The sequence below is a fragment of the Cydia strobilella genome, chromosome 6 (genome assembly GCF_947568885.1).
Source record: "Cydia strobilella chromosome 6, ilCydStro3.1, whole genome shotgun sequence".
In the NCBI taxonomy this organism is placed as follows: domain Eukaryota; kingdom Metazoa; phylum Arthropoda; class Insecta; order Lepidoptera; family Tortricidae; genus Cydia; species Cydia strobilella.
Window position 1 is genome coordinate 10508403 of NC_086046.1, and position 13020 is coordinate 10521422.

The following is a 13020-nucleotide window of genomic DNA, read 5'->3' on the forward strand; positions in this document are numbered from 1 at the left end:
AAAGTATTATAAAGCTTATATTTATAAAAAAGAAAACTCCAACGTAATGCTACGACTTATGACATAAAGGGTCAAACTCTTCAGTAGACTTAGAGGTGTCATTCATAATTCTAAACTATATGTACCTACTTCGTATTTTTTACATTAGAAAATTTAGAAAGAAGGTAAGCGATTTTGAAGTGTCTTTTTATTAAAAACACTCTTGAAAAATAAGTCACAGCAAATATACAACAATTATAAATCATAATCATGCAATGAACCTGCTTTCTGTAGGTACCTAGTAACTAACACAGTACGTCAGTATAAATCCAATGCGTTTATGTATTGCCTGCGTATATTATTTTTAACTGTCCATAGCACGCAAGCGTAGGATTGAGACTAAATTATATTGCCGTCCCTCTACCAGATAAATTAAAAATATAAAACAAATCAAGGACTACCTGCAGGACTTAAACTTTTTAGCTTCATGCAGAATTTCACCTAAATCAGTTGAATCGGTTCAGTTGTTTAGGCGTGAAAATGATAAAGAGTCAGACAGAAATATTTTCACGTTTATAAGCCACCTCTCAACTGCCTAGCCTCTCGGATCATGAATCGTCAAGCCCCAACCTCAAAACACCACCCTCTACCGTCTTCAGTCTTCACTTCTCACACCTACCCCTCACCTCTTAGTCTCTTTAGTCATTTCCAGTACTACCTACATTGTAAATCATAATACACTCAATCATAATATACCCAATAATAGAAAAGTTCCACTATATAGTCCGTGGTCTACATCACCAGGTCCACCCCCTAACATTAGTAGTTTTCCGGATTAAATGCTTGAGTTACTTTATAAGACACCGAAATCACCATATACGTGCCTTAAAAAAACTGGACAAGTGCAAGACGGACTCGCCCACCGAGGGTTCCGTACTTTTTAGTATTGGTTGTTATAGCGAACATCAACTATCATCTGTGAAAATTTCAACTGTCTAGCTATCACGGTTGATGAGATACAGCCTGGTGACAGACAGACGGACAGCGGAGTCTTAGTAATAGGGTCCCGTTTTTACCCTTTTGGTACGGAACCCTAAAAATCAAGGAGTTCCCTCAATTCCTCATGGATAACATATATGTATTCCAAAATTACTATCATCAGATCCAAAAAATATATTATGCGACCATTATGGAGGTAACGTCTTTCAAATTAAAAAAAATAATTGTTCAAATCGAACCACAGTGCACAGGAAGGTGTCGGAGTAATCGCTGAACATACTGCATATTATAAAATAACATTATTATCAAAAAATCATCATCATCAGATTCACTTCATCAAATTGATGGTTTTCGAGAGAAAATGTTCGAGTTGCTTAAGAAAACACCCAACTCACTATACATGTAATGTACCTTTAAAAATCGGCCAAGTGCGAGTCGGGCTCGCGCACGAAGAGTTCCGTACCATTACGCAAAAAAATCACGTTTGTTGTATGGGAGCCCCACTTAAATATTTATTTTATTCTGTTTCGAGTGGGCCCTCCACACTCATGCGCGAATCACGGCGGAGTATTTGTTATTATAGCGGCAACAGAAATACATCATCTGTGAAAATTTCAACTGTCTAGCTATCACGGTTCGTGAGATACAGCCTGGTGACAGACGGACAGACAGACAGACAGATAGACAGACAGACAGACAGATAGACAGCAGACAGAGTCTTAGTAATAGGGTCCCGTTTTTACCCTTTGGGTACGTAATCCTAAAAATTGAGGACCTCCTTTCAAACTAAAAAATAATTACTCAAATCAGTCAAATCGGATCACGGGTGTCGGAGTTATCGGCGAACATACATAAAAAGGCCAAGTGCAAGTCGGGCTCGCGCACGAAGGGTTCCGTAGCATTACGCAAAAAAACGGCAAAAAAATCGCGTTTGTTGAATAGGAGCCCCACTTAAATATTTATTTTATTCTGTTTTTAGTATTTGATGATAAAGCGGCAACAGAAATATATCATTTGTGAAAATTTCTAATGTCTAAGCACTCACGGTTCATGAGATATAGCCTAATGACAGACAGACGAACAGACGGACAGAGGAGTCTTAGTAAAGTCCTAAAAATAAGTTGGGCCAAGCCATGCTTTACCTATTTGTATCATTTCGTATTAATACATTATGTATTATTTATTATATCAATTTTGAGCGTATAGCGCGAGCTAGGTAGTGCTAGGTGTTGGACATCTGTCGATTAAATAATAAAAAAAACACACACACACACACACACACACATGTACGTAATTACGTGACGCACAGTTAGTATGTGAGTGCAAGGATTGTTATTTACCTGGGGCCACCCTGGGGCAGAAGTAGCATTTCGCTAAAGGTAGGTTGATTGTGAATCCCAAGAGAAGTACTTATGTTGGGCGCATGATGTGCCTGAAAAAGCGTATTAAACATGTTTACATACAAAATTTATGTTAAATATATTTATATCATTTATTTAGAGTTCAACGAGGGTGCGTAGTTTTAGGGTCGGCAACGTGCACGTATAACTATAACAGTAACACCTCTGGAGTTGCAGGCATCCATAGGCTACGGTGACTGCTTAATCAGGCGGGCCGCATGCTTGTTTGCCACCGACGTATTAAAAAAAAATTAAAAGTATATTTATCGGGTGGAAAAATAGGTACGTAGGTAGGTTTGGGACGCAGGTACCAAATCCCGAGCTAACCGAAATTACGATTCGAAAGTACCGTTAACAGTATACCTATATTGCTATAATTAATAATTATAATAATAAGCCCAGACACTGGTGAAGTGATGACTGAGTGAGCGAAAGCAAGCGAAACATCTCCTTTTCAGCTTAGGTAGGTAAATATGCTTTCGTATGTACGCCGTTTGTCATTTCTCAATCGATTGTCATGACATTTTTGAGCAGCTTTGATAATTAGATACATTCGTTTTGCACTTTTTACAAGCTTTTATTTAACTTGACTGTTAGGAGGTAGGTATGAACTGAATGTTAGTTAGCGTGGGTCAAATCTTGGATGTTAAAGCAAATTTGACCCACTACTATTACATAAAAACACTACTACCAAACACTACTACTATTAAATAAAAACACTTTGAACTTTACTCGACTTCCGATTGAGCTGAAATTTTGCATACACATGTAAATCGGATGACAATCCAATATTATGATGACGTGGAGCTGATCTGATGACGGAGACAGTACTTGGTCCTTAGAACTCTGTGATAAACCAACGCAAACTAATTGTGTTTCGGATTGTTAGCATTGTCTCGAAGAGTATATTTGCACGGCACGTGGAAAGAAAAGTACCTACCTACAGTCAGCAATAAAAAGTTGTACATACCAAACTATTTTTTTCGCAAAAACTTATTTATATAGATAATCGCAATGACATAAACAGTCACTATCCACATATTTGAAGGCTAATTTGATAAATATCGACTCTGTACGTCCGCTGTCACGTCGCTAAAGATCCTTTATCTCGAGAAGTCGTGGAGGTATAGAGTAGAAATCAAAACTATATACCTAAGTATACATACTACAGTCCCTTGAAGCTGGGACAAAATCAAACTTCTAAGTTGACGTAAATAAAACCGGCCAAGTGCGAGTCGGACTCGCGCACGAAGGGTTCCATACCATTACGGAAAAAAACAGCAAAAAAATCACGTTTGTTGTATGGGAGCCCCATTTAAATATTTATATTATTCTGTTTTTAGTATTTGTTGTTATAGCGGCAACAGAAATACATCATCTGTGAAAATTTCAACTGTCTAGCTATCACGGTTCATGAAATACAGCCTGGTGACAGACAGACAGACGGACAGACGGACAGCGGAGTCTTAGTAATACCCTTTGGGTACGGAACCCTAAAAAAAGGATACCTATGGCGGAAGGATCGTGAATTACCTGGCGCAGAAGCAGCAGAATGAAAGGTGGGCTGAATGTCAGTTACAGGAGCAACATCTTGAAAGGTGGATGTTGTGGTGGATTCTCATGTTGTCGGCTATGCTCGTAGCGCGTAGCTCGCGCTGGTAGAGTCATCTGCAGAAAAAAGTGACCCCCCCCCTGCAATGGCATTGCTGACTTTACACAAGGCATATAATATGCAAAATTGTTGCATAAGTTCAGTTCCAAATTTTAATGTCATTCGCATTCACTTTTGACGACCTGTCTGGCCTAGTAGGTAGTGACCCTGCCTATGAAGCCGATGGTCCCGTCCCGGGTTCTAAACCGGTAGGTAACGGCATTCTTTCGTGTGATGAGCTCGGACATTTGTTGCTGAGTCATGGGTGTTTTATATGTATTTAAGTATTTATATAAAAGTTTATTATTATTATTATTATTACGAGCCTATTGTGTCCCACTGCTGGGCAAAGGCCTCCCCCCTCTTCTTCCACTCCTCCCGGTTTTGAGCTACATCTGGCCAGTCGCTCAAAAAGGAGTCCAAGTTATCCCGCCATCGCCGACGAGGTCTGCCGGATCCCCGGTTTGACTCATGGGGCAGCCACTCTGTGGTTATTTTGGCCCACAAGTCATTCGGCATGCGGCAGACATGACCAGCCCAGTCCCACTTTAACTTGTCCGCTTTCCGAGCTACATCTATTATTTGGGTTTTAGAGCGCAGCGTAGTGTTCCGATATATATAACATATAAAAGTTTATATGTTATATATATCGTGGTCCGCCTAAAGCAAAGGGGGCGCAATATAAGGACTTAGAAATTTTTTGACCAAAAGTGAAAATTATACAGGAATCATAAAACACTTAAAAAAATTTCATTCGAAACGCTAAAATAAGCATGTTTTGTAGAAAAAACTTTTTCTCTAAAATCAAAAATGGCCGAGATATTGGACCTGAAAGTTGAGCCGATTTTTAGGACAGAAAAAGTTCGATGGGTGTTGTTGTCATTATGACCCCTATTTTTTATGATGCTATCGTATAGAAGACGCTAAAATAAGCATGTTTTATAGAAAAAACTTTTTCTCTAAAATCAAAAATGACCGAGATAATAGACTTCAAAATTGGCAAAGGGGGTGCAAAAAAAGACTTAGATTTTTTTTAGTAGGTACAATAACATCGCGATCATCGCGGTCAACCTAACACACTCCTCCTCGCTTCGCTCGTCGTCGCACCTATCTTGTCTCTGTTACTTAAATTTACTGTTCCAAACATGCTTATTTTAGCGTCTTCTATACGATAGCATCATAAAAAATAGGGGTCATAATGACAACAACACCCATCGAACTTTTTCTATGTCCTAAAAATCGGCTCAACTTTCAGGTCCAATATCTCGGCCATTTTTGATTTTAGAGAAAAAGTTTTTTCTACAAAACTTGCTTATTTTAGCGTCTTCTATACGATAGCATCATAAAAAATAGGTGTCATAATAACACCAACCCCATCAAAAATTTTCTAAGTCCTGCGCCCCCTTTGCTTTAGTCCAACCCGTAAATTGCATGCAAGTTCTTGCTAGTCTAAACCTCGCTTAATAATGTCCTATATTATTTATTTATTATTATTAGATTTATTAAATTTAACTGCTATTTTTTGGTACAACTTTAGCACAATCAGTATAGTGATTTAGGCTTGAAAACAGTCAATCAGGCATACTGTGGCGGTATAAAATGTTATTATTGTGTTTTTACGTTATACATAATAGAAACTTACCAAGTAGACATAGGGTCGGTACTGCTATAGCATTTAATCGCTTAAAGCGATTCCTATGTTCTTCGGTAAAATGAAGATCGCAAATCCTCTTTTTTTTATAAAATTCATAATCTGATGGGGTGCCCAACTTGCCCCCAATAAGCTGAACCCAAACTTTAAATCGATCAGGGTGTTTGTTTGGATTTGGAAAAACGTGCAGCACCGCACCTGAAATAAGTTATTTTTTTAAATAAATTCAAATGGTGTAACATCTGCGTGACCATTTTAACATCTCGAATCGCAGTAACAACAGAAAATGTCTAGTAGTAGTAATTCTAGACAAAATAATTTACCTTTCTTCGAACATCCAAATGCACAACAATGCGGCATTGTAAACTTAGTCAAGCATAAGGACGCTGATAAGCAATTGTGTTATCCCACATTCAATTTGCAAAAAATGCCCACTCAAAAATTGACACCAATTGACGCTTAAAGTTGACACTATGTTGACACCTTTATTACATTGACATATTATTGCTTATCAAGTTATCAGCATCCATTATCAGTGGCCATTTCCCAAATGTAATAGAAATAAAATATTTTAAATGGCTGAAATATAAAAAGAGGAGCACGAAACAAAATTGTTTTCTTCTTTTCTTGATGGACTTGAGGGCGGTGTTGCCCGTAGCCAATGTCACGTAAAAGGGTAGGAACAAAATAAATGCTGTTCGGTGGTTGTTGTAGTTGTCTCGTAAAACCGATAGCTGGATTTTACGAGAAGCACGTGGACTACCGGCCGTTGACTCCAAAATGGTGGTTAAACAAGCTTTGAGATTAATTCTCCATTCACTGCACACTACCACATTAGATTATTGTATAATAAAGCTATCGATATTACACTTTAAACAATATTAATGAGCAAAAAACAAAGGAATTAATCACGAGGCTACTATCAAGATGGCGTTCGAACCGGAAGTCACAAAATTGTTTTACTTTTAAGTCAATAACAGATACAGTGTTGCCAACATGGGTGCGGGGATGCCACATAAAAAAAACCAGTTCCGAGTTAAGTAATAAAGATGACGCTATTTTTTCGAATAAATGGCTCTCTAAGGGACTGTCCCCCCCCTGGCTGAGGGTCAGACTATGGTCAGACTGTCAGTAGTGTCATTGTCATGTGTCATGCGTCTGTCATTCTGCAATGATCTTTTTATATGGCAATACAGGCAACTGTGCATAATCGTCACACCGCACCAAGGTCATTGTGCGACGGTGTGTTACGCCTTAAGGCATAATGGTTGCCCTATATACTCCCTATATATTATACTACTCTTTGATGGTTGCTCACTTGCTCAAGCTCGGCAAGCACATTTGACATTAGGATGGACTTTTGCATTAGAATGAGTCAGATATATGTGGTTTAGCTATTTAAGCATTGAAATGTCCCATATATATCTTTTCCAAGTGTTATATTATCTTTGTCTTCGACAAAATTACACACGATGCACTTAGCCAGAGGGCCTACTGCGAACCACGTTCGACGTGTTACCTCTCTGTCACACTTGTAAACTAGTACGTAAGTGTGACAGAGAGGTAACACCGAGTAACACGTCGAACGTGGTTCGCGGTAGGCCCTCAGCTGCTAGAGCAGAGCAGCAGAGGTCGGCAAACTTTTGAGAAAAAGAACCAACGGTACAGCAGTAGAAAACACCAGTTTTAGGAAGCTCAAAAAGCCGCAAATAATGGTTTCAGAGGTCTAAGAACTATATTCATTTATTGGCTCACTTGAAGAGATGCAATTGTATCTCCAATGAGCCGCGGTTTGCCGACCCCTGCGCACTGCGCAAGCAAGCAAGCAAAGGAGCGAGTTACTTGCTTATGATAAGCAGCATTATCAAGATTGTATTAGGAGCACCATAGTTATTAGCGATTGCTAGGGTCCATCTACGATAATGTAACTGAATGTAACGATAATAGCAGCGTTTTACCTGAAATAAAACGCATATTAAAATACTTACCTCACTGGAAGCTTTATAATTGAGAGAGCATATCTGTTTCCGTCGAATTATTACCAGTCTAGTGCTTTATTTGACTCTTGTTTCCGGCAACAGTGGCGACACCTGGCGGACCGCGCCATTTTTACACCAGGTAAAAGATGTCCGGTGAACTGTTTGTCATTGGCTCAATTTCACCAGGCAGAAATTAAATGAAAGCTTCCAGTGAGGTAAGTATTTTAATATACGTTTTATTTCAGGTAAAACGCTGCTATTAAATTACTTGACCGTCACTGGAAGCTTTATAATTGAGACCTGTTTGTTATCGCCTGGTGTCGCCCCTTATTAGATTAATTCTAATGTATTATAGCGCCAATGTGATTGATTAGTCTCTGAATTTATGATGACTAAAATATATGATACTGAAATATCAATTTCAATTATTTCATTCTTCGAACAGATAATTTTACACTTAGTAGTTCAAATGTAATGATTTATAGTTATTCCTTATTATAATTTATTTATGTACTTATTTTAATTGTACAATCTTGCCTGAACGATCAGGTACAATGATTGCAACCAGGCACAGTGCCTAAGAAATCAAATTTACTTTAATATTACTATATTATATAAATCAATGATCGTAATACCTATACAGGATTAAACAATTGTGTGACATTTGTAGAAGAAATACTTGTTCTTGCTACCTGTCTCCTGTAAAATCGCTGGAAATGTGTTAGCTGACTGCCAGTTTCCACGAGCCATAATGTCATCAAGGGAATGATTTTCCCACCAACTTTTTGAAACTGCAGCTGGTCTAATACTACCTTGGGCAGCTGCTATGTTCGCTTCTTTAAACAAAGTTTTTATCTAATTAGCAATGATCGTCCGTGAGGCTGGCTGCGGCCGATTCTTGACACTTGTCGTGAACAAATTAAATTATTTATTTAGCAGCATTACGTCTGTCATTTACAAGTGATATGGTTCTTTCTATCCAAAAAAGGGGGATTTAGCATACTCGTATTTGCTAATAGTTTCTAACCTGACTGCCTGTAATTACTAGAGTCTATTTTTGAGCCAAACTGTGGCCAAAAAATGATACATTTATTCTGATCTTATACAGTTGTCATGGTCAATCGTAAGCAAGGTTAAATTATGTATGCGCCTACCAGAGCAAAGAAGTAGTAAAGTGGCAGTATGATGCATTATTTGGAAAGCATTGTTAAAGAATTATCAGTTAATCAACATCCCAAAATTGGGGTTTAGTCGTTTTAGGACACGTTAAGGAAATCGACTTAAGAATATGTTTTATCAGAACATGTGAACTCAAACAACTTGATGTTTCAGTGTTACACAATGTAGAAACGACTGACTTGTGTAAAAGTATGGTATTATACTGATAATTTATTTATTTGATGTAAATCCGATAAAAATTGTGCTAGTTTATATATATATATTTGTACATGCCAAAGAAATCCAACGTTGCCAAGCTCAAGCTTTTTTGTAAGTTCTTAAAGTCATTTTTCTGCAAGAATTTTTAAGCAATGATAATTGATCTGAGCTCCATCACTAGCGCCTTAGAGAATATTTATACAGAGTATACTTCCAAACCTCGAGAATCATTTCCTCGACTTAGGGAGGTGGTAACCCTGTCGACGTGTCGATGAATTTGAGATTCTTCCGCAGGTGTCTCAGAGTAAGCGGCCTTGCTAGCGCTCGGGCTTTGAGATCTGCCCACCAGAACATTTTTTCCCTAGCAAGGCATCATTACCAGAAATATCCCGGTCGATTGGTTCAAGTGAGCGAGGACTATGGGCATCAGAAAAGGTGGTGGGAATACCCACGCGAGTGGATAGTTCCACGGAATACTGAATGCGTGGTACATCGCTTGAGGGTCTTTCAGGTCTCGGGATACATAATATTGTGTACCATGTGGGCTGTTGCCGAGGCGAATAGATCCACCACCGGTATTTCCCACTTCGCAAAAACTGTATCCACGCAAGCCGGTAGTAAGTGCCATTCCGGTGGTAGGTGACGACGCGATAATTGATCGGCTTGACAATTGTACTTCCCCGGTAGATAATATATTTTAAGGTGTATTTGATTTTGATCTAGAAGATCTAAAGTCCGATGGGTTATGTTTACCTGGGCTAATGATTTCGATCCCCCTTCTTTCATTAGACGGGTTACGGCCGTCCTGTTGTCGCATTGTATAGGCATCAAACTGTGATGCAACAGGTGAGCGTAACCTTGAAGAACATGAAGGATCGCTAACATTTCTTTCTGATTGCAATGAAGGTTCCGAAGCTCCCGAAAGAGCTAGGTCGTTCAACTGCGACCCGGACATCGGTTTTAGAAAATTGGTGGGGAGGGTGATGTAGAGTTGTTGACGCCTGGCAACTTTATACCCACCAATTTAATCGCTCGACACACTTTGCGGTATTAGGAACGATGTGTTCGATGGGTCTGGCAGGGTGAAATTTACTTACCATCGAGACTTATGAGGGTTCGAATAAAGATTTTGACATGATCTAGTAGTATGGCATTTTGATGGGCAATCAGAAAATCGTCTAGGTAAATTCTGACATTCCATTGTTGCCGCAAGGTCTGAGCTACCCAATTTGTCAGTATTGACAACGTTTTTGTCAAATTTGTCAGTATAGAAAATACACTTGGCGTACGTGCGTGAAACGTGAGACTTGTACGTGAAAGTATATTATGATTATTATGGCATATACCTGCACACCCCGTCATTTGGTTGAGGAAGTCGGGTATCCGATGCATGTTTATGTGGTGAAACGGTTCGACCAGTATATAAACCGTTTAGCGCTTTCAAGTTGAAAATTGGTCGAGCTGATCCGTCCGATTTTGGCACAAGGAAAAGAGGAGAAATGAAGCTTGGTGACGGTTAGTGCTACACTTAGAATGCCTTGAGCCTTCATTTTGGGCACGGAGCATCATTGACATCATTAACTATATATTGACGATCGGTCTGCAGTGGGTAGTGACCCTGCCTATGAAGCCGATGGTCCCGGCTTCGAATCCCGGCAAGGGTATTTATTTGTATGATGAACACAGATATTTGTTCCTGAGAATCCTGAATCATGGGTGTTTTCTATGTATATAAGTATGTATATTTCTATATATGTATATATATCGTCGCCTAGTACTTATAGTACAAGCTTTGCTTTGTTTGGTGCTAGGTCAATCTGTGTAAGATTGTCCCCAAATATTTATTTATTTATATAATTCACCACTAACCTCTGACAGGATTGACTCGTTATCAGGGAAAGCAATTTTTGAGGCAACGTTTGTTTTTAAAACAATTATTATCTTGGCAAAGAGAGTTGACATTGCCAGCTGCAATATGCTTGCGAAGCTCACCCATTTACTGATCACTATCCATTTCTTAAAATAGCAATGCAAATAAATAAATATTAATTCTAGTGCACAATTGAAGAAATTTTCTTTTGACACAGGAGTGTAATGAAAGGGGCCTGATTTTAAATTGGGATACACCAGAAGTGGTTTTGCAAGGAATGGTATGCGATACCCTCGTATTAACTTTAATGCAATAGCAAATGAGACAATGGGAGCACCAGAAATACTGGTGCTCCCATTTTCTTCCACTGTATGAGGAAGTGCGCTACCGGTCTACTTGAAACGGTTCCGAGTCATGGTTTCTGCCGTTTCTGGTTGCCTTTGTAACCTCTACTGGAATTTCCTCATCCTCTAGTACTTACCTCCACGACCGGGCCGCGAGCCTCGATTTTGAAACTACGCTCTTCCACTTGTGTGGTAAGCAAGGTGGTTTTTTGAAGGTTGACCCAAGGGTAATTTGGTTGTTGACAATTTTGGCAATGACATACACCCCGCGAGGGTGCGTCGGTACAGGTTTGCATATGCGTACTTTGCGAGGAAAAGTACCCTGAGCTCGCATTGCACTGAATTCCACGCGATGGAATTGTAGGTTTTTGTATGCCTTGCCCCCGCGAGGGGCGGCTGTTAGGCTGATTTGCCTTGGTAATATCACCCCGCGAGAGTGCGTCGGTACAGGTTTGCATATGCGTATTTTGCGAGGAAAAGTACCCTGAGCTCGCATTGCACTGAATTCCACGCGATGGAATTGTAGGTTTTTGTATGCCTTGCCCCCGCGAGGGGCGGCTGTTAGGCTGACTTGCCTTAGTAATATCATTATGGAGGCCAAACATGTTTCAAACTCCTCCTGCCTTTTCAAGAGGTGATGTAAAAGAATCAGCATCCAAAATGTTAGTTGTGGAAGGGGGGATTTTGTTTACTAATGCCTTGACAAGTGGCTCTTTAATTTGGCTTGTAATGGCCTCTGCGTATTTCAATAGCTTCGGCGCGGTAATCACAAACTAATTGCAGAAGATCAGAGGAAATCTTTTGTAAATCGAGCTCATCAACTAGTATTTAATTCATAAGAAAAATTTCATACTTTTAGCCCACGATAAAAGACTACGAAATCTATCTTGAATCGCCTGTTTGTTTCCAGGTCTATGAAACCTGGAGTATGATTGTAAAATTTTTGTATATCAGAGTATCTACCCTCAGACCATGCTGCGCTTCCCAAGCGTTGAACGTCAAGAAGCATTTTTAGATAAAATACTGGTCTTAGGGACCGAAGGTTGAACGGCAAATTTAAATTTGCGTCTTGACTCTCAGCGTTCGTCAAAAATGCAAGCGATTGTATAATTTCTCACAAAAAGTATAATCGGATAGAAAGATCTGCAAATAAAACACCATAGTAAACTGGTTAATTATTTGGCACAATAATTTAAAATGTAGGTAGTGGTCCGAACAGAAAAACTGTTAAAAATATATGACCACATATTCATTTTACTAATATTAGAAATCAAGGTACTTACGTGACGTGATCACTTTTTATACTTAAATTCACTTTAATTAATGTAACGTATTGATTTAAAGAATCACACGTAACAATTTTATTTCATTTTTTAAAATTTAAATTGTAATGGCCGCAGGGTCAGTGAGCCTGACTCGCTGCGGACTTGTTGCTTCGACGGGAAACTGAATGCCAATGACAAACAGTTCACCGGACATCTTTTACCTGGTGTCAAAATGGCGCGGTCCGCCAGGTGTCGCCACTGTTGCCGGAAACAAGAGTCAAATAAAGCACTAGACTGGTAATAATTCGACGGAAACAGATATGCTCTCTCAATTATAAAGCTTCCAGTGACGGTCAAGTAATTTAATACGCTCTGCACCAACTTTGAAGTAGCAAGTCAAATGCCATTGTATTCATTATTTTTAGGGTTCCGTATCTCAAAAGAAAAAAACGGAACCATTATAGGATCACTCGTGCGTCTGTCTGTCCGTCTGTCACAGCCTATT

General features: G+C 39.2%; 1 long non-coding RNA gene across 1 annotated transcript; it reads right to left on the reverse strand.

The window, feature by feature from the left end:
• Window positions 1-3910: 3910 nt before the first annotated feature.
• On the reverse strand, window positions 3911-6612 carry LOC134742548 (uncharacterized). The gene is made up of 3 exons (XR_010127945.1): window positions 6004-6612; window positions 5672-5878; window positions 3911-4046 (listed from the first exon to the last, which is right to left on the reverse strand). It is a non-coding gene; the product is annotated as an uncharacterized LOC134742548 (long non-coding RNA).
• Window positions 6613-13020: the final 6408 nt, after the last annotated feature.